Consider the following 26,680-nt stretch of genomic DNA (forward strand, 5'->3'; position numbering starts at 1 on the left):
TCCCTCTTCTGCCCTCTCAAATTCTCACTCCTCCTCCCCCTCCCTCCTCCCCTCCCCCTCCCCCTCCCCCTCCCTCTTCTGCCCTCTCACACTCTCCCCCACCCTCACACGCCCTCTCTCCTTGCTAACTGCAGATGCAGTGTGACTTAGCTGTCTCGGGGCCCTGCTGCCTTGACCTCTCCACCATGATGAACTGTACCCTCAAACCGTGAGTCAAAAATAAGCATTTCTAGGGCTGGAGAGATGGCTCTGGGGTTTAAGAGCACTGGCTGCGATTACAGAGGACTCAGGTTCAATGCCCGCACCCTCATGGCAACTCACAGCAATCTGTTATGCCAGTTCTGAGGAATCCATTGCCCTTCTCCTTGATCTCCACAAGTACCAGACACGTGCATGGTACACAGACACACATGTCAGGAAAACACTTAAATTAAAAAATATATTAATTAATCAGCCCTTCTTAAGTTGCTTTTGTCTGGTGTTTTTGTCACAGCAACAAGGAAAGTTGCTAATACAGAAGGGATATGTGTGTGTGTGTGTGTGTGTGTGTGTGTGTGTGTGTGTGATGTCCCAGTGCAGGCCCTGTGTGTTATAGCCCCAGGAGAGTAGGCACTGGCCCTGTATGATGTTGTGCAGCAGTCTCCTCTGAGACAAAAACCTTACTTCCTTAAGACAGGAAGTAAACAACTCAAATTAGCGTCAGGAAGTCCCTGAAACTGACCAGATTCACTAGGCTCCTCCCTCTCCCAAGTACATATGAACAGTAAATTCTGTGGGAGACACTCTCAGACAAGCTGAGCTGCCTGGAAGAAACTGAGACCAAGTGAGCCACCTGGAAAGGACACTCTCCAACCCACTGATCTGTCTGCAGGCTGTGCAAGGCACGTCAGATTTCCAGCTTTTGTGAGCTGTCCCCCCATGCTGGGACGGGCTTTTGGTGGCACAGCTGTCTTTGAGTCATTTATGCTCCCATAACTCACCCCTCACTCATAATTCCTGTAAGTAACACTGATTGATAGGGGATGTCCTTCTGTATTTATGTTTCTCTTATTGGTTGATGAGTAAAACACTGTAGCCAATAGAGGCGAGGAAGATAGGCAGGACTAGGAAATGAGGAGAATTATGGGAAATGTAAGCAGCAAAAACCTGACCCAACCATCTCCCAGAAAGGGACTAGAGGAAAATCAGCCTTTGCCGGGATTGCAAACAATAGTGCGAGACTGTCGGGAGAGTCTGGGGGACCTGGAAGGCATTTAGCCCTGACAGTGTGAAATATTCTGTTAAATTACTAAAAGGAAAGATGCAGGTTTCCTTGAACCTGAAAGATACAGTAATTACTGAACCAGGACTCACGGCAGGAGATACTTTATGGAACCTAATTAAGGAAGAATGGGAGGAGAGTCATCACATCTGTGGGAGACGGTCCATCACCAGGAGCTGAGAAGGCAGAGCATTGAGGAGGGGCCTTACCCGGTGGTCCTGAGTGCTGGAGCCTCAGCCTGGTGGTCCCGCGTGCTGGGGCCTTACCCGGTGGTCCTGAGTGCTGGGGCCTTACCCGGTGATCCCACGTGCTGGGGCCTCAGCCTGGTGGTCCTGTGTGCTGGGGCCTTACCCGCTGGTCCTTCGTGCTGGGGCCTTACACGGCGGTCCTGCATGCTGGGCCTCAGTCTGGTGGTGCTGTGTTGTTTGGTCATACCCTGGTGGTCCTGCATGTTTGGGCCTCACGCTGGCGGTACTGTGTGGTTGGGCCTCAGCCTGGTGGTCCTGCTAGCTCGGGCCAGGGCAAGGAAAGGAAGGAGACAGGTGGTCCTAAAATATGCAAGATTATAAATACCCTCCCCAGCTGGCATTTACGGGGGTGTGCTGTCGCAGACTGGTATTTGTGGGGCTGCAGTTGGGACCAGCCTATCAGCCCCGGGTCCATTCCTGAGTCAGGGAGTGTGGATGAGGGAAAGGCTAGCTAAGAGAGTTAAGAGTCAGAGACACAGAAGAGCTGTCAGGAGGGCAATTTCAGTCCATGCTGAATGTGCCTCAGTTTATTCATGCACCATCTTTAATCAGCCAGAGGTGGGGGCAATGACAGAAGACCTTTATTATCATGCACGAAGGGCAAATAGCAATTACTTCCCTTAACCCTAAAGACACTATGGAGCTGCATGTACTACTTGGCCCTCAGGCACTTCATAGCTGCACCTATCACCAGCCTTCGGGGTGAGAGTAAACCCACCTGGGCCAAGTCTATTGTTTAGATAGGAGACATCCACCACCAAGGCCAGGGCATCCTGCAGCCGTTAAGCTAATGTCTTAAGGACAATAGGAATGCTTTGAGCTCTCTAAACTCATGGCAAGATAGAATGGACTCCCATTTATGGATCCCGTCGTCAGCAGGCCATCTATACATACACACACCTGTTCATAAGCACATACATGTATGAACATGTGTACAAAACTATGCATGCATCCATGTCTATGTAACAACAAGCATGCATGTCACATGTGTGCTTATATGTGACCATGAACATACATGCATGCACACACACACACACACATATATGTTCACATCAATAGAAATATCTCACTAGCACACATGGATAGATAGATGCGTACATGTGTGTAGCTGTGCTGAGGCTATGTATGTATGACACACACATGCATACATGTATGACACATACATGCACAGATACAAAGAGCACCTTGGTTTTTCAACTGATCACAGGGAACAACCCTCCACCCTCCTGACCCCTGAAACAGACTCTAAGGAAAGAAGGTAGACACTGTCCTCCTAGGCACCCACACCCTCAGGTTGGGGCCTGACTGGTGTCTCAGCAGAGGCCAGGGAAAAACCAGAGCAAAGCCAAACCTTCCACACCAGCCAGAAGCAACGGGTCCTGATGTGGGAGTCCTAGCAAATGAAGTCTGGGTCCAGGCCTGGGGTGCAGGAGGGATAAACCCAGCACCACAAGGGAGAAAGGGGGAGAGCGCAGGCAGGGGGAGCTGAAGCTAGGCAGAGCTTAGCCCACCCCAGAAGATGAGTCAACCTGGCCTGCGCTGAGTTCCTGTCCAAACCTAAGGGCCCAATAGCCCAGTGCTGAGGCGGGAAGAGGAATGTTCTACCTGCTGAGGTGTCCAGCTCCCCTTTAGTCAAAGACCAGCACCCCAGGGCACTGACCCTCACACTTGGAAAGGATGTCACACCCCATGCCCTGAAGATGTGTGTGCTGATGTCATCCCAGGCCAGAGCGGTAGAAGCAACCAGAAACCTCTAGCACACATCTGATCTGCCTGGCCGGGAGGCCACGGTCAGAGAGCCCGGCACAGCAGCACCAGCATCAGGGCAGCCCTCCAATGTGGCAGCATGGCACGGGCTAACGTCTCCAAGGGAATCCAAACTTGGCATCCAGTGCCAAAGCTACCCTGCCGGCCACTATGGTTCCAAGCCCAGTCACTGAGCTGGCCGCTTCTCAGCCAGCCCAGGCCTACGGAAAAGTTCAAGTCTCATGCAGAGGCCACCAGGATTGGATCTTCCTTGACCATGCCCTTCAAGCCCGTCTCAGGTCCTTTGTTCTGGGTCCTCTCCAAGACAGAATCTGTCTCCAAGCCTCTCCTGTCCCTGGAGACCTGTAGTGACACAACTGAAAGTCCCTGAGCTCCCGGATGGGGAGAAGACAGGAGGTCACCGTGGAGGGCTCAGAGGGTCCCTAGGAGACACACAAAGGGGCAGCCTGTCACCATCCGGGCTGCAGGTGTGCTCCGGTTAAACGGAAGCCTTCCACTGCTTAGTTTAACCTGCAGGCCCTGTTTCCGGACACAGGGGCTGGAGCTGCCTGCACTAGGACCCTCTCCTTGAAGTCAGTGTGTCAACGCCTAGGGACAGCCAGACGCACAGAATGCCTCTGCCCCACGTCTCCTCAGATCGACCACTGAAAACCTCATGCCTTCCCTTGTGCCCTAATTGGGGCAAAAGAACACTGTGTTTCTTCCTCCAAGACGAGTTTCCTAGGCGTGAGGGGCTCAGTTGGTAAAGTGCTGGCCGTGCAAGCCCGAGGTTGGGAGTTCGATCCCTAGAACCCACGAGAGAAACGTTGGGCACGAGAGTGCATGTCTGTAAGCCTTCCCTAGGGAGGCATGATACAGGAGGGGGCATCCCTGGAGCTCACTTGGCTGTCCAGCCTAGCGTACTTGGTGAGCTCCGGGGCAAGTGGGAGACCTCGTCTCGAAAACAACAGTAAAAACAGCAGGGTGTTTGGCTCCTGAGAAATAACACACCATTTTTGACCTCTGGCTTCCACATATACACACACACATACACATGTGATGGGGAAGTCCTGTGTATATGTCAATAAAGCACTGTTGGCCAATAGGGAAGCAAGATAGGTGGGACTAGGAGTTGAGGAGGATTCTGGGAAAGAGAGACACAGGCAGTCGTGATGTAGCCTCCATAGGAATAAGAGGTCCGGACCCTTTTCCCCGGTAAGAGAAATACTTAGATTAACAATTATGGGGTAAATACTTAAGGCAGAGATATCCAGCAGGAAACCAAGCAAATGGCCAACAACTTCATTATTAATATAGCATCCTGTGTGTTCATTTGGAACTAATGCGGCTCTGGAACCAGGCTGGCGGGAAGGCTGCACTCTACATATGGTTGTCAGAAGTGGGACTGAATTTCCATGTAGAATGACAAGAGCTTAAAAGGAATTTTAGAAACAAAAGAATGGAGAGAAGCACAGCTTCTTGATAGCAGCATTTTTCTCAGGTGAGCTCTGTTTTGCTAGAGACTCACATAGCTCACTTAAGGGAGTCTTCCTGACTCAGCATAAGCAAAAAAAAAAAAAACCAGCAAGGTTCTTTTAAGAGGCTCTGCTAATGATTGAAAGGTGTGTACGTACAGCTGGAAGTGGCAGTGACCACATCTCCAAGCCGGCAGATTTTGCTGGATGTCGGCATGGACTGAGGTGGTAAGCTGGAGTCAAACTTATGCCCACCATCTTGGAAAAACTGCAGTTTAAACAGCCATGGTTTTTTAGCAGATAAGACACATGGCCAGAAACACATAAAGATTCAGATGAAGAAAAACCTCTAAAGGTTTACAGTGTGTTTATAGATATACGTAGGACTGAAAGTGAGAAAGAAAAGGCATAGTGGTAAATAAATAGAGAAGCCGGCTATAGTGGCGCACGCCGGTAGGATTTGCTCCAGAGGCAGAGGCAGGCGAATTTCCAGAGAAACCCTGTCTCAGAGAAATAAAAAAATAAATAAAAGTAAAAGACATAGAGTAATATAAGCCACGTAAAGATGGAAAATACACAGAAAATCTGGATGCTGTATGCTATTGTGTTTTTCAGTTGTTCAGTGGCTAAGGAAGGATCAACTACTGAAATATACTTGATTATGAATGCTGCTGAATTAATCCAACTTATGTATTTCAAAAAATGATTTAACTTTAACTTTAAATATAAGGACCGGTTACTTGGGAAAAGACTTTTTGTTTATGTTTCCACAGAAAATGGAAAGCTGTGGATTCCTTCCAGGCTTCTGTGGTTTGATGAACCAAGACCCCTGGAAGCAGTGGGCCAGGTGATCCAGCATCTGAAACAGCTGAGATGATGCAGCCTTAAGGACTACAAAAAACAAGGACTTGGCCAAGGTTTCTGAGTTTTGTCATGATCCCCATGGTAGGAAAAGCACCACCTTCCAGCAGGAAGCAGTTTGGAATGAGCAACGTCCAAATTCCCATATTGTTCATAAATCTTTGTTTTCATTTGAATGGGGTTGCTTATAATTGGTTAATGATCACAACCAATCTCTTTTTAATGGTAAAAGGAGACATATGGTATGGAAATGAATACTTTTTATTGGTATGGTTTTTCATTTATTAATACAAATTCAAGGTCAATTTTGTGATGTGTATATTTCTCCTCTTGATTAAGTATTGTGCTTATACTGATCTTTTAAAACGTAATGCATCATTAAATACAGACTATAGATAGTTACTTATAATAGTCAGAACTTATAGTTAGGTTAGTTAGGTTTTTTAGATATACAGAGATATATTTGCGATAGACAGTCCTCAAAACTTTCAAAGACCTTCAGAAAATGGCACTTAAAAATGGTTTAGGGTTTTTCTTGACAATGAGAAATGTCTGCTCCTGGCACATCAATTACATCTGAGAGGAAGATGGGCATCGAAGAAACTCATTATGGAGTTTGCTTTCAACATGGCAAGATTAGCCATTTGGGCAAGAAACTGCTCTTGCCTAGACTGCTTGACTGTTGCTGTATAAACTGGACATGCAGGACCCACAGGAAAGTGACTGCTGAACTCAAACAGTCCTTCAGGGTTCCTGATTCATGGAAGAGTCTTTCTGCAGGACACAGAAAAATGAATGATAGCCTGCCAATGCAGATTGACAGTTTGAAATTTCCTGATTTGCTGAGAAGACTTCCAGACACACTGTGGCCTATGGGCTGAAGATGGATGCCCCAACATAACTTCTGGTGGCTGCCCAGGTAGCGAGATGTCTCTGTCAATCCTAGTGTGTATATATTATCCTTCTGTGATCTTTGATGGAGTTGAAGGCAGATAGTTATCATCATAGTTTTCCTTAGTTATGATAAAAGATTAGCTACATATAAGACTTGAGACTCATACAGATAGGATAGATGATAAAATACTTTCTTTAAATCTTACTAAATGTTAATGGACAAAATATTGTAACTATGTTCTTATATATGACTGTTCTGTTATATATAATTTGACTATGTTAAAGTTAAAACCTTTCTTTTTATTTAGACAGAAAAGAGGAGATGATGGGGAAGTCCTGTGTATATGTCAATAAAGCACTGTTGGCCAATAGGGAAGCAAGATATGTGGTACTAGGAGTTGAGGAGGATTCTGGGAAAGAGAGACACAGGCAGTCGTGATGTAGCCACCATAGGAATAAGAGGTTCGGACCCCTTTCTCCGGTAATAGAAATACTTAGATTAACAATTATGGAGTAAATACTTAAGTCAGAGATAGCCAGTAAGAAAACAAGCAAGTGGCCAACAGCTTCATAATTAATACAGCCTCCTGTGTGCTCATTTGGGACTGATGTGACTCTGGAACCAGGCTGGCAGGAAGGCTACACTCTACACACATGTACACACACACATACATACACATGTATGCACACATACACATGTATACACACACAGGTGTGTATAGAGAAGGCAGCAGGAGGGAGAAAACCTTCCTAGAGTCTGGAAAATAAAATCTATAAGAACCAGGGATGCTGGGTGTGGTGGCACACACCTTTAATACCAGCACTGAGGAGGCAGAGGCAAGCAGAGCTTTTTTTTAAATCAAGGCCAACCTGGTCTACATAGTGAGCCCCAAACCATCCAGGGCTACACAGTGAGACCTTGTCTTAAAAAGAAAAAAATTAGAGGATTTGGCAGGTCTGGGGTGAATAAAGAAATGGGATTAAAGAAAATAGCATAAGCCAGAAACTCAACCAGAATCAAGAGGAGCTGGAGAGCTTGCCCGAGGGCCGTGCAGCTAGCTGATTGATCAACACAGCCAGGCAGGGGGGAGGATGTGGGGGTCATAGAGGGGAGGAGAGGAAGGGGGCATGCCATTCCTAGAAGACTGTGCAGAGCAGGAAGGGGCAGGCCCCCTGGTCCTCGTTCTGATCATCGAATAACAAAGGGCAGCCTGTGTCCTTAGCCAAGAGAGAAGTGACCACCCAAGACAGAGCAGGAAGATGAAATAGCAGCCACGATGGCCACAGGTATTCCACTGTCCCCCATCTGGTCTCCTGGGACAAGATGAAGTCTCCACAGAAAGTCACCACCAATCACTCCCCCCCCTCCCCACCCCCTCCCATCCCTTCCTGCTTCAGGAGCTTCTCAAGGCTTCCTTTCCTGCAGTGAGCAAGCAGGTTCTAACCAGACCAGCCGACTGCACCCTAGGAAGCTATGTTGACGCAGAACACCACAGGGCTGTTTTCCCCTTCAGCCCAGTCATTTTATTCCTGTCGGGTTTGGGAGACTGGGGTACAGCTGGCTCTCTTTCCTCCATTCCTATTGTCTCCCTGGCAGCTGCCAGCAGCAGGACACAGGGGCCACTCAGAGCCAGCCCAGGGCATCTGGGCCAGAACTCCTGGACAGCTGCTTGGCCTAGGACTTGCAAACAGGCCCCCTACTGGCCTTGGGATGTCTGTTTCTTCCCTAGTAAGTATCTGCCCCACCAGGCCAGAAGCTGCCCAGCCCCAGAGACTTCTCCCAGTGCTAACGCCAAGACCCTGCCTGCCAGTCCCTAACCAGGGAGGATCCTGTCCTGAAGCTCATATCCCTAAGTTCCCTTCCTTCTCATTTTGAAACCCAGCGAAGACTCAGCCAGGGCCTGGGGCATGTCTAGGCTTTGGAAGGGGTAGACAGGCATGGTGCCAACTTACAGGGTCGCCTTTACCTGTATGGGCAAGGAAGTCCCAGTACTCTGTCAGGAACACTGAGACGACATAGCAGGATCCTCTCAGGCTCGGTAGAGGGGAGTTCAACCCAGCCAAGTCTTCAAGGCCACTGATGGAGATAGGGTCTAGCACTTCCATACAGTATCGATTGCCCGGACAGAGCCCTGGGAATGCAGAATGCAGGGAGAGGCCTGGCATCGATTCAGCTGCCATCCAGAGTGAACCAGGCGTGCCAGAGGAGGACCGGAAGAAATGTGGGAAGGCCAAAGGAGCCTGAGGACACCTACGAGAGCCAAGGGCTCTGGCACCCTCTCCTGGCCTCCATGGGTGCTAAGCACCGGAACACATGAAATGAATCTTGCTCTAAACGGAGGAAACCCAGACGCTTTTCCTAAATGTTTTGTTCATAACAGTATGTCTCCCACCATGAGTGGGAGACAGAAAGCCAGTCTCCACCAGGCGACAGTGGAGAAGTGGTGACACGCTACTAAGCCATGAGCAGTGAAGAAGTTTGGAGAACCTGTCACAGCACGAAAGGAAGCCAGGGACCAGAGACCACCTATGCACTTAGAGAGAACACCCAGGACAGAGTCGGGAGGCAGTGGAGCCATTGCCGGGAGCTCAGAGTGGGAGCACGAAGAGACTGTGCGCCAGGAGGGTGTGCGGGTCCCTTGAGGATAATGAGATGTCCCGGAGCTGGAGAGTGGGCTGCCCAGCACTGGGGCTGTGCTGTCGGATACTGCTGAATCACGGGCTTTCAAATGGTCGTGTCCACACTGCACGGGACTCACCAGATCCTGAAGGGGATGGTGGCGGAAGCAAAGGCCTGGGGATTCGGCTCAGCCCACAAACAGCGCCCACAGAGATCTGAGTCCTAATCTGCATGGCCCGTGCCAAAAGTCCAGGTGCAGCAGCATGCACAGCTACAACCCCCAGTTCTGAAAGGATCCCAGGGACCCGGCCCCAGCCAGCCTAGCCAAATCAATGAACTCTGTGTTTAGGGAGATACCTTGTGTCCAAAAGTAAGGTGAAGTGTTTGAGGGAAAGAACCAACATCCACCTCTGGCCTCCGTCCCAAGCACACGCACACACAGATTCACACACAAACATGTGTGCAGACAGAAGGAAATGTGAGCTGAGGCATGACGGCTCCGACTTCTGGAAATAATTGCAGCCTGTGTGGGACAAAGCAGAGGACAGTGGAGGCACCGAGGGAATTAGAAGGCGGTACAAAAACATCTGATTGTCCCGCCGGCAGGCAGCTGAGCAAGGCTGCTTGCCTGAGAGGGGAGGGCCAATTCCGGGAGTCTCTTTGCTCCTGCACAGCCTCCCTGTGCCTAGCAGGTCTTAGGAACAATTCCTATTCCTAAGAGCTGTCTGAGCAGGTCACTGCCGAGGGCTGGTGCTGAGTGTGGCCTCCACCTGTATTCTAATCTTGCCCTTGTGGGTGCCGCTCATCCGGAGGTGAGGGCTTTGCAGGATGGCATGATCCTGGGTCATCAAAACAGCTATTAGCGTGTTTATACTTAGTGTTTATACTAAGCCCCAGAAATCCCCGAGCTTGCTTAGTCTTCATGTTGCTCCCTCTCTGTCTTAATAGGTTGGATCTATCTGTTTATTCTCATCCCCAAGGAACCGGGCCAGCTCTCTCGGATCCTATGCGACTAGTACCAAAATCTACCAGAAGAAAACATCCTGTGAGCCACGGGATCCCTCTCAGCCAGCCTACACACACACACACACACACACACACACACACACACACACACACACACACACACACACGCACGCACGCACACACGCACGCACACACACACGTGTGCACACGCGCTCTCCCACACAAGCACGAGCCTGTTTGTATGAACACCTTATCTCTTTACCAAGGAGCACCACAGCTGTACAGGGATACAGCAACGGCCTAACAAAAACACTTCAGCGTTTCACTTCCTCTGACTCCTGCCACCATCAAATGCCACCTAGGACACAGGCCCCTTTCAGGAGACCTCCCTTGGCAGTCAGTGATGAGCACTTAGACATCACGGTAGGTCGCAGTCTCCCACAAGTGTCAAGATTATCGGGTCCAGTGTGGGCCATTTAAGAGAAGCTGACAAGCCCCTGCTCTCTCAGAGCCTCCAGAGAACAACAGGGATAATGACGCCTTTCCCTTCCCAGACAAGAGGCCGGCTTGACGGCTGAGGCTTCGCCCAGGCCAGCAAGCATCGTCTTGGAGCCTAAATAAGTGATGGGACATGTAAGAGCCAACGCCAGAGCCGGGCGTTGGTGGCGCACGCCTTTAATCCCAGCACTCGGGAGGCAGAGGCAGGCGGATCTCTGTGAGTTCGAGGCCAGGCTGGACCGACAGCCTCCAAAACAGAGAAACCCTGTCTCGTAAAACCAAAAAAAAAAAAAAAAAAAATAAGAGCCAACACCAGGTTCTTACCCAGAGCTTGAGGGAAGGCGGCTAATACAATCCCAAGTCCCATGAAAGGAAGTCCGTCCGTCCGTCCTTCTCATTCGAGCTTCCGTCCACCGCCCAGGCCGTTCTATGTCCCATCTCTTCATATATCCACTTATACTTCCCCTTCATTCATCCATGCACCCATCTGCCCATCAATAATCCACCCACACCATCTTCCCGTCTCTTGGACTTGGATGCCGTCTGCAGATTTCCTTAGCAACTTGGTCCTTACAGGAGAGGCCCCCCCCCCAGATACAATCAGCAGAATCCGCTCAGGCGATGAGTGATTCCAGATCGGAGCTGTGTTTCGTTTGCTTCAGAAAGCACGGGGACTTTCATATCCCAGCTCTGGGAGGGCTGTGTGGACCACCTGCCTACACTTCCCTTCAGTCCAGCTCTTATCAGTATTATCGTGGCATTTGGAAATGCTAGACCTCCATAGGGCAGGTTGTGGAACCTCCAATTGTGGCGCCAGCGCCACAAGCAACTCCAAGGTATCAGGAAAAGAGAGACAAGACGTCCATCCATTTGTTTGTACGAAGAGAATGCATGTGCTGCCTTTATTGCCAGTAGAGTGTGTGTGTGTGTGTGTCTTCATTGCAAGTGCTAAGAGGTCTCCCTCTTGTAAGAGGGAGGAGCTTTATATACAGGTTTACAGCACAGTGGAAAAACCCCAGGTAGAAGAGATCCTTATTTTCCTCCTGCTAGATGTTGATGTCAGAGGGTCAAGGCCAGGGCAGTAAGCCAGGACTAGAAAACAGAAAGCCCTTGGACTGGAAAACAAGTTGCACTTGTAGGCTGACCAGCAACTCACAGAGACCCCATGGGGCTGGGACCCAACACAGGTGATTAAACCAAAGCTAATATCTGGGAAGTTGGATGGTGGTGTCCGTCTAGGGACACTACTGGCCTCACTTCACTGGAAGTCTTTTCACTCCCCACCCCCCCACACACATGATCCCTCCAAGGCTTGGACTTGAAGTGGTAACATCCTACTCCTTCAGAGCAGACATCTTACCAGCAGCCACATGCTTCCTGCCAGACCCAGGGACCCAGCAGTCAGCTGACCACCACTGAGGAGGAGAACACTGTCACATGCCCTCCGTCACCAATATGGCAGCAATCCTGCAGGTACACTGAGAAGAGAGACAGTAACTGTATCAGAACAGACGGTTTTAAGTAAGAGACCAGGAAGCCAACCTGGTGCAACTTTTAATGGAGACAGGAGTGGTGTATCTCAGGCTGCTGGGCAGGCTGAGAGTCTGAGATCTGAGTCCGAGGCCCCTTCTGGGTGTCACCCCTAAGAGTGAGGGGCCGTTAGGAAAAGTCCAGATTCATCCAAGCCAGCCTTTGTGAGTCACTGTGCATCACACCCTATCAGAATACAGCGACGTTTAGCTGCTGGGGTATTTCACCCGCCTTCATCTCTGTCTGCAACTTGGACCAGCTTCAAGAGCCTCTCAGACTAACCTAAGGCAGCACCGCTCTTTCTAGTATCGATTTCTCTTGCTGTGGAAAACAGGAAGTTTATGTCCACACTTAGAGCTTAAGTGCTACCATGCTGTCTAAATATTACCCCCTCCCTGTCACAGCGGAACCGGGAAAGCAGAAACAGAGTTCTCACTGGCTTCAGACACTGACAGGCCCGTCGTTCACCGGGCTGGGCTCTCCTGTCTTCCGAACAAAAGGGACCCTGGCCAGCTGTGCGAGCACCGGTGAAACCACCTCTCCTCATTCAGAAGCAGAGACAGGCAAGGGGGACGGCTCTGTGACTAAAGCTCACGAAGTGTGGTCATGAGGACCAGAGTGTGGGTTCCCAGAACCCGTGTAAGAGACAGGTGTGGCCCAGGAGTCCATACAGCAAGCAGGAAGTGGAGACAGGTATTCTCAGTGTGTATAGAAGCAAATCAAATACCAAGGTGTAAGGTGAGGATTGACGCCCAAGGTTGTCTTCTGACCTTCATACACACACACACACACACACACACACTCGCGCACACACACGCACACACGCGCGCACACACGCGCACGCACACACACGCATGCACGCACACACGCGCACACACACACGCATGCACGCACGCACACACACATCACAGCACATACATGTGAGCCCACACATCTTTAGTTTTTAAAGCCAAGGTGTGTGGAGCCCACCCTGGGAGGAAGGTGGCGGGAGTTAGCATGGGTAGCCTTGTGACAGATGCTCGAGCCACCCTGGGAGGAAGGTGGCGGGAGTTAGCATGGGTAGCCTTGTGACAGATGCTCGAGCCACCCTGGGAGGAAGGTGGCGGGAGTTAGCATGGGTAGCCTTGTGACAGATGCTCGAGGGCTGTTCAGGTTGGTCACCACCCACCCAGAATTCATTTTTCTCTCTTAGGATGAGCAAGGGCTTTCATGAGTGACAGCCAAGTGACTGCCTTCCCGCACAGAGTGCTGGATTCCTCATCCATCCAGTTTACCAAAGGATAAAATGGCTAGCTGTCTAATCGTTCATTTTCTCAGGGAAGGAAGAAAGAGGAACAAGAAAAAGAAGCGATGGGGAGTGAGTGAGGACTGAAGAAGGCAGTGTCTGAGACTTTAAAACCAACAGTCGGGGGCTGGAGAGATGGCTCAGTGGCTGAGAGCACTGACTGTTCTTCCAGAGGTCCTGAGTTCAATTCCCGGCAACCACATGGTGGCTCACAACCACCTTGAATGAGATCTGGTGCCTTCTGCTGGCCTGCAGGCAGAAGACTGTATACACAATAAATAAATGAAATATTTAAAAAAAAAAACCAACAGCCAGCAAGCCTTTTCTGAAGTACCAGATGTGTTTCAGACTTTGTGGATGAGCATAGCATCTCTGGGGACCCATAAGTAGCTGGTATGCAAATGGTGGGCGTGGCCTCTGTGTTGCAATGAAACCCTATTCCAGGAGCTCTACCAGACTGGGTCAGTCTTTGGTGTGGCTGGAGTCTGCCAGAGGGGAGGGGGCCAGAGCACCCCTGAGTTTACAAAGACCCCAGTTGTGCAGCCAGGCGATGACCCAACAGAGAACGTTCCTTCCCTGAGAGATGAACTCTCAGGTCTCAGCAAACGCCTACCAATAAGCATTTTTGTTAGTGTCTCCTGCAGTTCAGCCCCCTTAAAGCTGTGCTTGGCAGCCAGGCGGTGGTGGTGCACGCCTTTAATCCCAGCACTCGGGAGGCAGAGGCAGGCAGATCTCTGTGAGTTTGAGACCAGCCTGGTCTACAAGAGCTAGTTCCAGGACAGCCTCCCAAAGCCACAGAGAAACCCTGTCTCGAAAAAAAAAAAAAAAAAAAAAAAAAGCTGTGCTTGGCACCATCAACAGCTACAGCAAAGACCGAGCAGCAAGGACGCCTCCGCAACGGCAGACACTCCTCCCATCGCTCCAAGAGGAGCCCTCGGAAGAAAGTGAGTCTGTCCAGGCCCCGGAGGACAGCGCCCCCGACAGCATCCAGGACCAGCTCACCTGGGGCGTGGCACAGGCGTGGAGGCCCAAAGGGGAGCTCTTTGGGGAGAGCAAGGAAGATGAGGCAGACACAGTTGGCAGAGGGCACCAGAAGGAAGGCCTCGCCCGCTCGCAGGTCGAAGTCTCTCTCCCGTAATTAAACACTTTCTCAGCTAATTGGCTTTGGCAATTTAAAAAAGACTGGATTCAATTTCCACCCCTTTAAAACGCAATCTAGACGGTTTATGAAAAGAAACTAAATATACTGCAGCTTGAATAAGCTTTCTCTTGCCGCCGCCCTCCTTAACAGCTCTTGGCGAGGTAAAAATATGCTTAAATCAAAAGAAACTCTGTCCTTAGTAAGATGAGGGTTGTCACGATGAACTCAGTGGCTCCTTAGTCACAGCAAAGGACAAACGAAGGCCGTCTTCCACCTGTTGGATGTCCTCCCAGACGAGGACATGCAACATGCTAAATTAAAAGGAAGACAAATCAAGCCACCAGAGAGGTCCTCAGGCCCAGGGCGGCCCCCTGCCGAGAAGCACGTAGGCAAAGGGGAGCAGAAAAGAATCACTGGAAAAGGCAGTCCTCTTAGAGCTCTGGACTCCAGGGGTGTGCACACCCCACACACACACATACACAATACACAACATACCCCCCAAACACCACACACATTCCATACACATCACACGTACACCATACACACACACACACATACCATACAGAACCACACCACACATACACCATACACCCCACCACACATATAACACACTCACACACCACATATTCACATATACCATAAACTCCACACATACACACATCACACACACATACACACACAAGTCTCAGTCTGTGATTGGGATGAAGGGAGATGGTGATTGATTACTCACACACACACTCACACACACACACACATACATACACACCCAAACACACACATACACGCCCACACACACACACATACACACACACACACACACACACACACACACACACACTAAGCTAGGGAGGGAAAAGTCGCAGTGTGTGGTTGGGGTGAAGGGAGACGGTGATTGATCATGACCAGATGGTGACAAATATGGCGCAAAGATTGAGAGAGAAGTTTCTAGAACAGTCAAAAGGAGCGTCAGAGAAAACAGGAGAGGCAGCAGCAGGCCCCAGATGAGGCTTCAAGAGGGACAACTGAGGTGGATTGTTGGGGGTGAGGAGTTTATTAAAAGAGTCATTAACACCATGAATAGTCACACACACACACACACATACACACGCATACACATGCACACACATACGCAGGCACACACACACACACACATACACAGGCACACACACACACATGCACACATATACACACACATACACAGGCACACAGTCACACACACATACACACTCACACACGTGCACGCAAACACACACACAGACACACACACACAGACACACACACACACACACACACACGCCTTCATGGCAAGAGCTCTGAGAGTTCAGGACCCAAGACAGAGACAGTGTGGGGGTCTCTGGAGGGAGGAGTCAGAGCCCACAGGGAGATGCGAGCATCTCTTAGCTCTCTGACGGTGGGGGATGGGTCACAGCACAAACCTGTGGCCTGGCTCTCTGACTCCCAGGCAGGCAGGAGGAAATGGAGGAGGGACAGGGTGTGGGGCCACCAACATGGGCTTTGATGTAAACTTACTCCCCAGGTGACAGATCCTGGCACCAGGAAGCCTGTTATCTGGGGACTTGCAATGGTGTGTGTGTGTGTGTGTGTGTGTGTGTGTGTGTGTGTGTGTGTGTGTAACAGGGTAAGGCTGCTGCACATACTGTGGTCTAGATTCTGGCAATTATATTCTTACAGGCAGAAGGCCCCAGCAGGAAAGGCCTGGGATGAGAATTCCCCATGGGCAGGATCTAACTTGTACAAACGAGAGTATGCTCACATGCTTACACCTAGCATTCACTGAGCACCCCCGCCCACAGCACACACACACACAGTTCCACAGAGACTTAACTGCCAACAGACACTGCTAGAGTTGCTAGGTCACGACCCTGGATCCTGGCAACCCTAACAAACTGGGCTCAGCCACCCATCCTCAGGAGGCCAATTAAAAAGACAGGGGGTGAACACCAGAGGGGGTGGGTTACTCAGTCTGGCCGCTCGGAGAAGAGGAACAAATAAGTTCTGCCACCAACATCGCCCCCAGTCCCTCTTCTGGTCGTGATGTGGAGGTTAGAATAGAAGGCAGGAGCTGTGTGAGCTCAGTGGTCCTGATGCAGACTTGCTTCTACACCCTGTCGGAGCCTCAGCTCCAGTCTCTCCCGGGAGGTGAGAAGTTATCAGAGCTGTGTGGTATCTCTTTCCAGGACACAAGTTACCCCCTCTGTATGGCACCAGGCTCCAGCCTTCTTCTCCCAGAATAATATCCCTGGGTAAATTCCAAGTCCCTGGGGCCCTTTGTCTCAATGGCCTCAATGGGAAGGACACAAGAGTCTCTTCACGATCATTTGGGTCCTATCAGGGCTGCTCTGTCACCTCGCATGCAAAATACAGGTGAATACACATGTCCACAAACATGGAGACAGCCAACCTACACAGTACCAAGCTCACACACATGGGACAGATCAGCATGCCCACACGTGTACACATGGAAGCCCTCCCTGCACAGGCAGGCAGCCACCTCACACGGAGGCACAGGCACGGACAGGGCTGTGGCTTGGCCGCTCGATATCCCCCGAGGGCCATCTGTTGAAGGTTTGGTCCCATGGCTGCATCACTGGGGCAGACATGAAACCTTCTGGGGGCTCCAGGGGGGAAATAGCTAAGTTCACAAGGGGCATGACTTGGAAAGGAAATTTGGCATTCCAACCGTTTGTCTCTTCCTGTATACGTGTGTGTACCCAGACACTGTGAAATGAGCAGGTCTCCTGGACCACACCCACCATGCCACCAGAGGCCCCGGGAGTACAGGGCCATGGGACCACAGACACAACCCACGAGCCAACACAAACCTTTTCCATGGTTAAGAGGGCTTACCTACCTCAGGTGCTGTGTTGCAGTATGGAAAGCTCATACAATCCGACCCACCCCGCGGCTCAAACACCAGCAGAGAGGCATGCCTCCTACAGTTCCAGACACAGGGTCTCACACCCACACACAACAGGCAGAGACACACCTTAGAAATGCACTCATGCACACACACGTACACAGAGACAGTGGAGTGGGAGATAGGAGGCATTGGTCTCCCTGTCAGTGTCCCGCTCTGGGCAAAGACTCCTAAGATGCAGGGCATAAGAGGCTGAGAGAGGCTGGGAAAGAGGTGGGGTCCAAGGAGAGAACAGTAAAGAAAGCAGGCTCTGGGTCGGCAGCAGCCAGTGTCTGCCGCAGTTAAAAAGATCCGGTTTTATTGCTGCTGCGTTTATTTTTACAGTTTGTCTTCTATTCCTGGAGAAGGCATCTGCTGTGTCATTTGGGGCACTAATGTGTACACACTTCCCTCTGGGAATGAATTTGGTTCACTTAAAAGTGGGATCTTATTTTTAAAGGATGACAACAGAGGTGCGGGTATAAAGATGGATGGAGGGCATAGCAGGTGGTGGAGCCAAACCAGCTTGTGTCGTCATAGGCACGCTGGGAGGGTGCGGGGAGATGTTCTCATGATGGGGAGATGTTCTCATGGTGGGGAGATGTTCTCATGGTGGGATGGGGAGATGTTCTCATGGTGGGGAGATGTTCTCATGATGGGAGATGTTCTCATGATGGGGAGATGTTCTCATGGTGGGGAGATGTTCTCATGGTGGGAGATGTTCTCATGATGGGGAGATGTTCTCATGGTGGGGAGATGTTCTCATGGTGGGAGATGTTCCCATGATGGGGAGATGTTCTCATGGTGGGGAGATGTTCTCATGGTGGGAGATGTTCTCATGATGGGGAGATGTTCTCATGGTGGGAGATGTTCTCATGATGGGAGATGTTCTCATGGTGGGGAGATGTTCTCATGATGGGGAGATGTTCTCATGGTGTGATGGGGAGATGTTCTCATGATTGGATGGAGAGATATTCTCATGATGGGGAAATGTTCTCATGGTAGGATGGGGAGATGTTCTCATGTTTGGCTGACAAGATGCTGCTGCAATTTCCTCAGGCTCCCTCAGCCTCTTCTTGAGCCACAGCAAAGAGACCTGAGTCCCAGCCAGGTATCACTGGAGAACCTTCCTTGTTACAATGTGAAAAGTTTCTGTACCCCAAAAAGCCTCTCCGCTGATGCAGCAATCAAATTCAGACAAAATCAAACCGAATTTAAAAAGCCCACGTTTTTTGGATACAACACTCCAGAATGGCCTTCCAGCCCCCCAGGGAGGAGATGGCAAAGACACTGGAAAACCCCATGTCTATTTTCTGGAGGGCAGTTTAAACACCCTGTGGGAGTGGTCTTGGGCATCTCTGGGGGAGGGGTCATCATTTGTCTGACTTTCTGAGATGCAGCAGGGTTTGGAGGGAGACAGGGGAGGTGGACTGGGGTGGAACTTCCTCCACAACATCCCAGACTCTTTGGGTAGATGGATGCCAGGGGCGGGTGGAGCTTACACCATAACATAGGAGAAGCTGTGTGACCAAGAAGCATGTGCAAATTTTTCAAATCATGTTTATGTGACCTCGGCTGTCACCTTGGGGTATTAAGAAGGGTCCACAGAAGCGTGATTGGGAAACCAGCCGTACAGAGGGGAAATTTGAACGCCATGCCCACTGTTATGCCAAGATGTCTGTGGACCCTCCCTTCATAATAAGAGTACTGGAGAAGAGAATTTATTTTAGACCTTACAAAGCTGTGTATCCAGCCTAGACACAGGGGTGTGGGGGGTGGAGAGATGCCTTGGTCCTGCCTCAACTAGATGATGGGTCAGACTTAGTAGACTTCCTAGGGGAGGCAGAAGGGGGGAGAGGGTGAGTGGAGGGTGTGGGGGGCGAGGACGGAGGGGGAACTTGGATTGGAATGTGAACAATAAATGAATAAATAAAAAGAAACGAAAAACAATGCTGGGCACCAACCTAGAGGGGCGGGTGGGCTGGCTGAACGAGCACGGGCAACGGTCAGTGTGGCCGCGATAGCTCTGATCCTCGTCAGTGTGGTCACAGGAGGGCTCGGTCTTCTACACACCACCTGGGACTCCTTCCCTCTGACGCTTAGTTCTCATCTTCTCAGCAAGGGCATGGGTGAGTCCGTCTCTACCTTGGTTTTAAGTTTCACCTGCCGAGTGGCCACACCGGTAGGTCGTGAGGCAAACTTGGCCGCTGGTAGTTTCTGCACTTGTGGTTTGTGGGTGAGAGGCAGGATTCTTTGCAGGGTCTGGGGAGGTGGGGGAGTTGCTGGGTTAGAGGACTCCCCCTGGCTCTGGTGTTTGAGTCTGCAGTGGACAGGGGCTCTTTGGAAAATGGACCATCAGAGTTGATTTCCTGCAGTTCCCTTTCCCTTGAGGGGGTGGCCAGCGGGGACTTCACTGTCCTTGCTCTGTGACCCATCAGAACCAGGGTAAGGTGTCAACTCTGCCCAGATGACTGGAACAGAATGACACCTTTGCAGCGCCTGTCCTCCGAGTGTCACTGTGCTGAAGCCCTGGTGTGGGGTGGGGGGAGATCTAAGGACAGACACTTGTGCCCCTCCCTTCAGTCATGAGACGATTCAAGCAAAGAGGCTAAAACAGTGCAACCTGAAGAGTGAAAACTCATGCTGTGGAGAGGAAAACCCCAGCGTAGCCGGAGGAGGAACCTGTCAAGCAGGAGACTGCACCCGGCTCTGCTGGCACACCTCACAGGTACATTGGCGCATTCCCCCTCCTGGCTTTCATTTAGTCTTTTGTATAAAATTGTCACCTCCATAAAAGAGCCAAGAGAAACTAAACTAAATATATTTTTCCCATCGTGCCAAACTGTAAGTAAATTCAGTACCGTTTACCAATTTGCGTTTCTTAATTTGTTTTAAAATAGAGAGAAGCTGGGGCTGGAGAGAAGGAAGGCTCGGCAGCTAAGAGCACTTGTTGCTCAACAGGGGCTCGATCTCCAGCACCCACACGGTGGCTCACAACTGTCTGGCACCCTCCTCCAACCTCTGCACACACCAGGCATGTACCCAGCACACACACACACCTCTGCACGCAGGAAAAACACTCATAAAATAAATAAATCTAAAAAAAAATAAGATTACTACAGAGAAACTAAGACAATGTTCGTAAGTGGTAACAACGGAAGAGGCTGTTACCCCTCCCAGGGAAGAGCAAACCTGGAAGTGAACCCCCAAAGCGTGGGGTGCCTTTGAAGCAAGCAAAGCCATCAGTTGCCGATGGCGTCTCTCCTGTACCCTTATTGCTACCACAATCTTAGTCTGGACTCCCCTTGGCTGCCCAGTCCTTGTGAGCTCTGTTGGAAGAATTCTAAGGAGACACACAGTGTACAGGAGAAGATGGGCAGTGTATCACAGAGTGACCAACGGTCAGAGGGGCCATCCTACTGGGCCACACAGAAGACAGGCTTTATATTACCTGTCTTAATCTTTCTTTTGTATTTATTTCTTTAGTGGATTGTGCTGGAGGAGACAGAGAAAGAGCATCTGAGTATGCAAGTGATTCCTGTATGGAGTTTGTGTGTAGTGCATGCAGACATCTATGAAGGCCAAAGGACGATGTTAATATCCTTCTCGGCTCTCTCCACCTCAGTTTTTTGAGGCAGGGTCTCTCACTGAACTTGAGCTTGCTATCTTGTTTAGACTGTCTGATTATAGGCACACATGGCCATTGCCAGCTGGGGGGTTGAATGCAGGCCCTCTTGCTTGTATAGCAAACACTCTTACCCAGTGACCCATCTCCCCAGTCCCCAAGGCTTTATTAAACCGTTTCTAAAGTCTTCAGAGCAAGCACTTTGTCCTGTCTTGGTGATTGACAGCTCTGTGCTGTCTAGGTGATTGACAGCTCTGTCCTGTCTAGGTGAGTGACAGCTCTGCCTGTCTGGGTGATTGACATGCTCTGTCCTGTCTAGGTGATTGACAGCTCTGTGCTGTCTAGGTGATTGACAGCTTTGTCCTGTCTAGGTGAGTGACAGCTCTGCCTGTCTGGGTGATTGACAGCTCTGTGCTGTCTAGGTGATTGACAGCTCTGTGCTGTCTAGGTGATTGACAGCTCTGTGCTGTCTAGGTGATTGACAGCTTTGTCCTGTCTAGGTGAGTGACAGCTCTGCCTGTCTGGGTGATTGACAGCTCTGTGCTGTCTAGGTGATTGACAGCTCTGTGCTGTCTAGGTGATTGACAGCTCTGTCCTGTCTAGGTGAGTGACAGCTCTGCCTGTCTGGGTGATTGACAGCTCTGTGCTGTCTAGGTGATTGACAGCTCTGTGCTGTCTAGGTAGTTGACAGCTCTGTGCTGTCTAGGTGATTGACAGCTCTGTCCTGTCTAGGTGATTGACAGACTCTGTGCTGTCTAAGTGACTGACAGCTCTGTCCTGTCTAGGTGATTAATAGGCTCATTTGGATTGACCCTTACAGGAAGGGGAGAGGGTATGTCACCGTTCTTTATTACAAAGCCTCCTGCTACTCAGTCATCCCATGAGATTACTGGATCCAGGATTAAAGAGTTGTACACTAATGGCCTCCTGTTCAGGATGTCACATCTCCCAGGGCCAGAGACAGGTCTCAGGATCCACACTCCTCTGACCAGTAATTAGAATCCTGCTGCTTTGGTCAGTGATTTCATAGGTTGTTGGCTATGGGGATCCTCTAAGCCTATCAGTGTTTGAGTAGTTACCTAAGATTATGGTGGACCAGAACATCATATGGTCACCTTATTAATAACAACCACAGAGACCTGCCTTGCTGGTGTCTGGCTAGAGAATCTTCTCGTAAGCCTGCCTCTTAGTGATTATTTAGCCAGCAGTTCCCATTGGTCCTAAGCTCAGATCTCCTGCATCCTGGAAGATTAGGACTGCATCCTATAGACACTGCACTCAAGAGAGGCTCTATAGCCCAGGGAGAAGACGGCCCCAAAAGTGAGGGTTTCATTGTCCTGGTAGGTTCCAACCAGCCTTGCAAACACACCTGGGCCTCTCCTGCTGGAATGTGAGCCCGAGACCTGGCTTGTTCTTTAAATCTGTAGAGGCTGGTTCATTCACTTATTCATGAATAAATTAAACTCTCATTCACTTTTATTACTAATTTATAAGATTTGGGTTTTCAGCAACATATTGATGAAGACTTAGTTATAAGATGGATTCATTGCCAGTAGCCATAGTAATGGTGTAGATAGATAATAGATAGATAGATAGATAGATAAATATCTAGAGACAGATACATAGATAGACACATAGATAGATACAGATTATTAATACATAGATGACAGATAAATAATAATGATTGATTGACAGCTATTAATACATATATGGTAAACAATACTTGGACAGATAGATGATAGATTAAATAATAATGATTGATAATTGATAGATGGTAGATGCCAGATAGGCAGATAAATGGATAATGACATATGATTGATTGATGACAGAATAGATGCATGGATAGATAATGATAGAAGATTAATAGATAATACACAGATAATGACATATGATTAACAGATGGTCAATACAAGATATATAGATAGATGAGAGAGAGATGAGAGAGAGAGAGAGAGAGAGAAGGAGGGAGAGAGAGAGAGAGAGAGAGAGAGAGAGAGGAGAGAGAGAGAGAGAGAGAGAGAGAGAGAGAGAGAGAGAGAGAGAGAGAGAGAGAGAGAGAGAGAGAGAGAGAGAGAGAGAGAGAGAGACTCTCTAGACCTGGAAAACAAATCCTGACTTGGGACACCAACACAAAGCCACAGCCCCAGCCCTCTGACCAGAGGACTCTGTTCCCTGGGGAACACACAATGAGCCATTGCCAAACACTCCAAAGATTCATGGCTTCGAGCAACAGTCATGTGACTGTTGGTACCTCGGAGCCAGCTGGCCGATTCTGCTGGCCTCTCCCTTAGCCTGGCTCACTGGCTCCCTGTGGCGTCACCTCCCATGGGACAGCATGGCTTGTTCATGTAGAGGAGAAGTGTTCCAGGGGGAGGACGGAAGTGGGCTTGGAACAGGACAATGTCACCCGTGTTACCTTCCATCCATCAAAGCACACCACAAGGCCACCCATACTCTTCCTCCTAATGTGCGATATCATATCTCAAAGAAGTGCAGAGACACGGCGTGACCACAGCTGACTTTGCAAATGCCTCTCTCAGAGCCCTGTGTTTGTGATGTCAGCTTCTTCCTCGTGGCTCCCAGTGGACAGAATGCTGCCCCAGGGAAGGGATGCCCAGATCCTTGGGGGTTCTCAGAGCAGGGCCTCAGAGAGGGAAGGCGATGGGAGCTCTGAGCTTAACTGTTTCATGGTGAACCCAATGGATTCATGAACCTACACACTGCCCTTCCTATAGTATGAACCACATACCTGGAATATACAATGGGCCATCCCAACAAACTGATCACCTGCCTGTGGGGAGGCTGACTGGTCTTGGACAGGGACCAGGGATCATCACAAACTTATTCAGGTAAGAGATGGCTCCCATTGAAGCTCCTGGCAATTGACTGGTTTCTGCAAGTGTTTCGCTCCTCCATGACATTTAGAGACATAGGATCCCATGTCATCCCTGAAGCTTGAGTAGACAGACCTCTAATTCACAGTCCTGACTCTATCCTTGGGGACCTTTGTCATCCCAGCATCCCATCGGTGCTGTTTCACATATGAGGGACCCCATAGTGACAGAAATGGAGCAAGAAATTTGGGGCAGATGCTCTACCTTTCAAGACCTACCCACCAATACCAAAGATGTCATACAACCTCTTGAAGACCCAGGGTCCTGATCCAGGGCATGTGAAGGTGTCCTCCCCCCCCCAAAACTATCACTGGAGAAACTGCACGAGGTCCCAGCTCCTACTCAAGGAACCCATAGTGGCACACACTGAAGCCTGGGTAGGGGCTCACTGGCCGGCCAGAGCAGCAGGATAAGCAGTTTGCCTCCAGAAACTTGTGATCCTTGGGCTCCAGAAGGCCTTAAAGTTCCTGCGGCAGATGAGAGTCTCTATTGAGCCAGTGCTGAATTAAAATGGAAAAAAAAAATCTCAGACTTGGGGACCAGGGCAAAGCCACAGCCTTCTTGGCAGCTAACTAGCCCCTTTAGAGAGAGATCAATTGTTTCTGATGATCAGTCTTGATTGTGAGCCCTGATGATATTTAGAATGACCCAGAAGACACACCTCTGTATTGCCTGTGAGTGCATTTCCAGAGAGGAGAGGAGACATAGCCTAAATGAGGACAGCACCAACCCACGCGCTATGGTCTCCCACTGAATAGAAGGAGAAAGACAGCTGAGCACACCCACTGACCGGCATGGACCTCTCTCTGCTCCCTGACTGCAGATGCCATGTGACCAACTGTCTCAAACTCCTGCTACCAGGCCTTCCTGCCATGATGGCTGCACCTTCAAACTGTGATCCAAATGAACGCGCTCTCCCTTTGCATGCTTCTAATCAGATAGTTGCTCATGGTGACAAGAAACATAGCTAATACACCAGAGTGCATGTATTCATGGATCCCTAAGGTACATGGTACCAAATGAAACTGGTATCTCCTGGACCCAGGCCTTGGATGTGGTATGCAGTAGTCCTCACACGAGGTGATTAGAGGCTCGGCTGGGACCTGAAGACTGGAATGCATAGGTGGATCAATGGGAGACAGATGAGGCCTCCTACAGCTACATGGCCAGGAGGAGGCCACGGCCCTCATTCTTTAAGCAGCTTTAACTTCGGAGGAAACGGTCCAGAGTTTACCAGACCAAGAAAGTCTAGCGTTGAGCATCACCAGATGAGCCCTGCAGGGCCTGCTCAGCTGTTAAAACGGATCAATAAAGACTGCAGATGGGCCCCACGTCCCCCGCAGGGAGGAGAATTGCCTTTCCCAGCCGAGATGATCCTCTCAACCTGCTAGTGAGAGGCCTCCTTCTGGCTTCATTTGCCAGGAGTGAGCATAGCCAAGCCCTCAGACAGTCACACACTCCCATCGACCTTAGTAGGGCAGCTCAGGTCGCACAGGGCCTCGTCTATACTCAGTAATGGGGGTGGAGGTGACGCCTTCGTCTCAGGAGTGTCCCAAGCTGGTCCTTGGGAGGGGAGATGAAAACTCGTAGGTCAGGATGCTTCCAGACAGTCTCCAGCAAATTACCATGTACTGTGAGTGGAAAACCCTCTTCATCTCCTGGGTGAACATTTTCCCCCAATGGGACTTCCAGTTACTGTAGAAGGCATCATTAAGAGATAATACTGTGTATCAACTATAAAGAACTTTCTCATCATTTGAAGCACAGTTGTGGAAATGAGTGTGAACTTGCACAGCCATGGTCAAGATTAGGTTGTGAGGGGGTGATGGTGTAAGGCGGGGAGATAGTAATGGCTGAGGAGGTGATAGTCTGTGAGGATCGTGGGGATGGCAGATGATGTGGGATGACATGGCGGCATCCGTGGGCGATAATGGTGGCAGGTAGCGATCCTGTTAGCCATAGAGATGTCTGAAGGGTGGTGGTGGTGGTGGCGGCGGCGGCGGTGGTGACGATGGTGGTGTAACAGGGATGAAGATGGTAGCAGTTCAGGTGATGATGAGATGATTATGATGGCGGTGATGGTGATGGCGTTTATAGATGGTGATGATGGTGGTGATGGTGGTGGTGATAATACATGGAGATAATAATGATGAAGATGGTGTTGATGGCGTTTATAGATGGTGATGATGGTAGCAATGGTGGTGGTGATAATACATGGAGATAGTAATGATGATGATGGTGATGACAGTGATAGTGGTGATGGTGTTTATAGATGGTGATGATGGTGGTGATGGTGGTGGTGATAATATATGGAGATAGTAATGATGATGACGGTGATGGTGGTGATGGTGTTTATAGATGGTGATGGTAGTAATGGTGGTGGTGATAATACATGGAGATAGTAATGATGATGATCGTGGTGATGGTCTTTATAGATGGTGATGACGATAGCCATGGTAGTTAGTGGTGGTGGCGGTGACAATTCACGGAGACAGTACTGGTGATGGTGACAGTACTGATGGCCGCAATGATGACGGTGGTGATGGTGGTGATGAGCGTGACGCCGGCAGTGTCACAGAGCTGGTAACAGCCGCAGCGATGGCTGCTGGGAGGGAGATGGCAGCGGCAGGCAGATATTGCTTCTGTTTGCAATAACAGACACAATCGATGGTTCTCAGGTCACACCTAGCCTTTCAGTCAGTGCTGGGAGCTCCCACTG

At 50.0% G+C, this 26,680-nt stretch overlaps 2 long non-coding RNA genes across 2 annotated transcripts; one reads left to right on the forward strand and one right to left on the reverse strand.

Annotated features, from left to right (window-relative positions):
- Positions 1–91: 91 nt before the first annotated feature.
- LOC121135798 lies at positions 92–19,797 on the reverse strand. The gene is made up of 3 exons (XR_005872916.1): positions 19,407–19,797; positions 8,453–8,617; positions 92–1,767 (listed from the first exon to the last, which is right to left on the reverse strand). It is a non-coding gene; the product is annotated as an uncharacterized LOC121135798 (long non-coding RNA).
- Positions 19,798–19,860: 63 nt separating this feature from the next.
- On the forward strand, positions 19,861–21,264 carry LOC110342671. The gene is made up of 2 exons (XR_002384811.2): positions 19,861–20,170; positions 20,929–21,264. It is a non-coding gene; the product is annotated as an uncharacterized LOC110342671 (long non-coding RNA).
- The last annotated feature ends 5,416 nt before the right edge of the window (positions 21,265–26,680 follow it).

The sequence above is a fragment of the Mesocricetus auratus genome, unplaced genomic scaffold (genome assembly GCF_017639785.1).
Source record: "Mesocricetus auratus isolate SY011 unplaced genomic scaffold, BCM_Maur_2.0 Super-Scaffold_100042, whole genome shotgun sequence".
Taxonomy (NCBI): domain Eukaryota; kingdom Metazoa; phylum Chordata; class Mammalia; order Rodentia; family Cricetidae; genus Mesocricetus; species Mesocricetus auratus.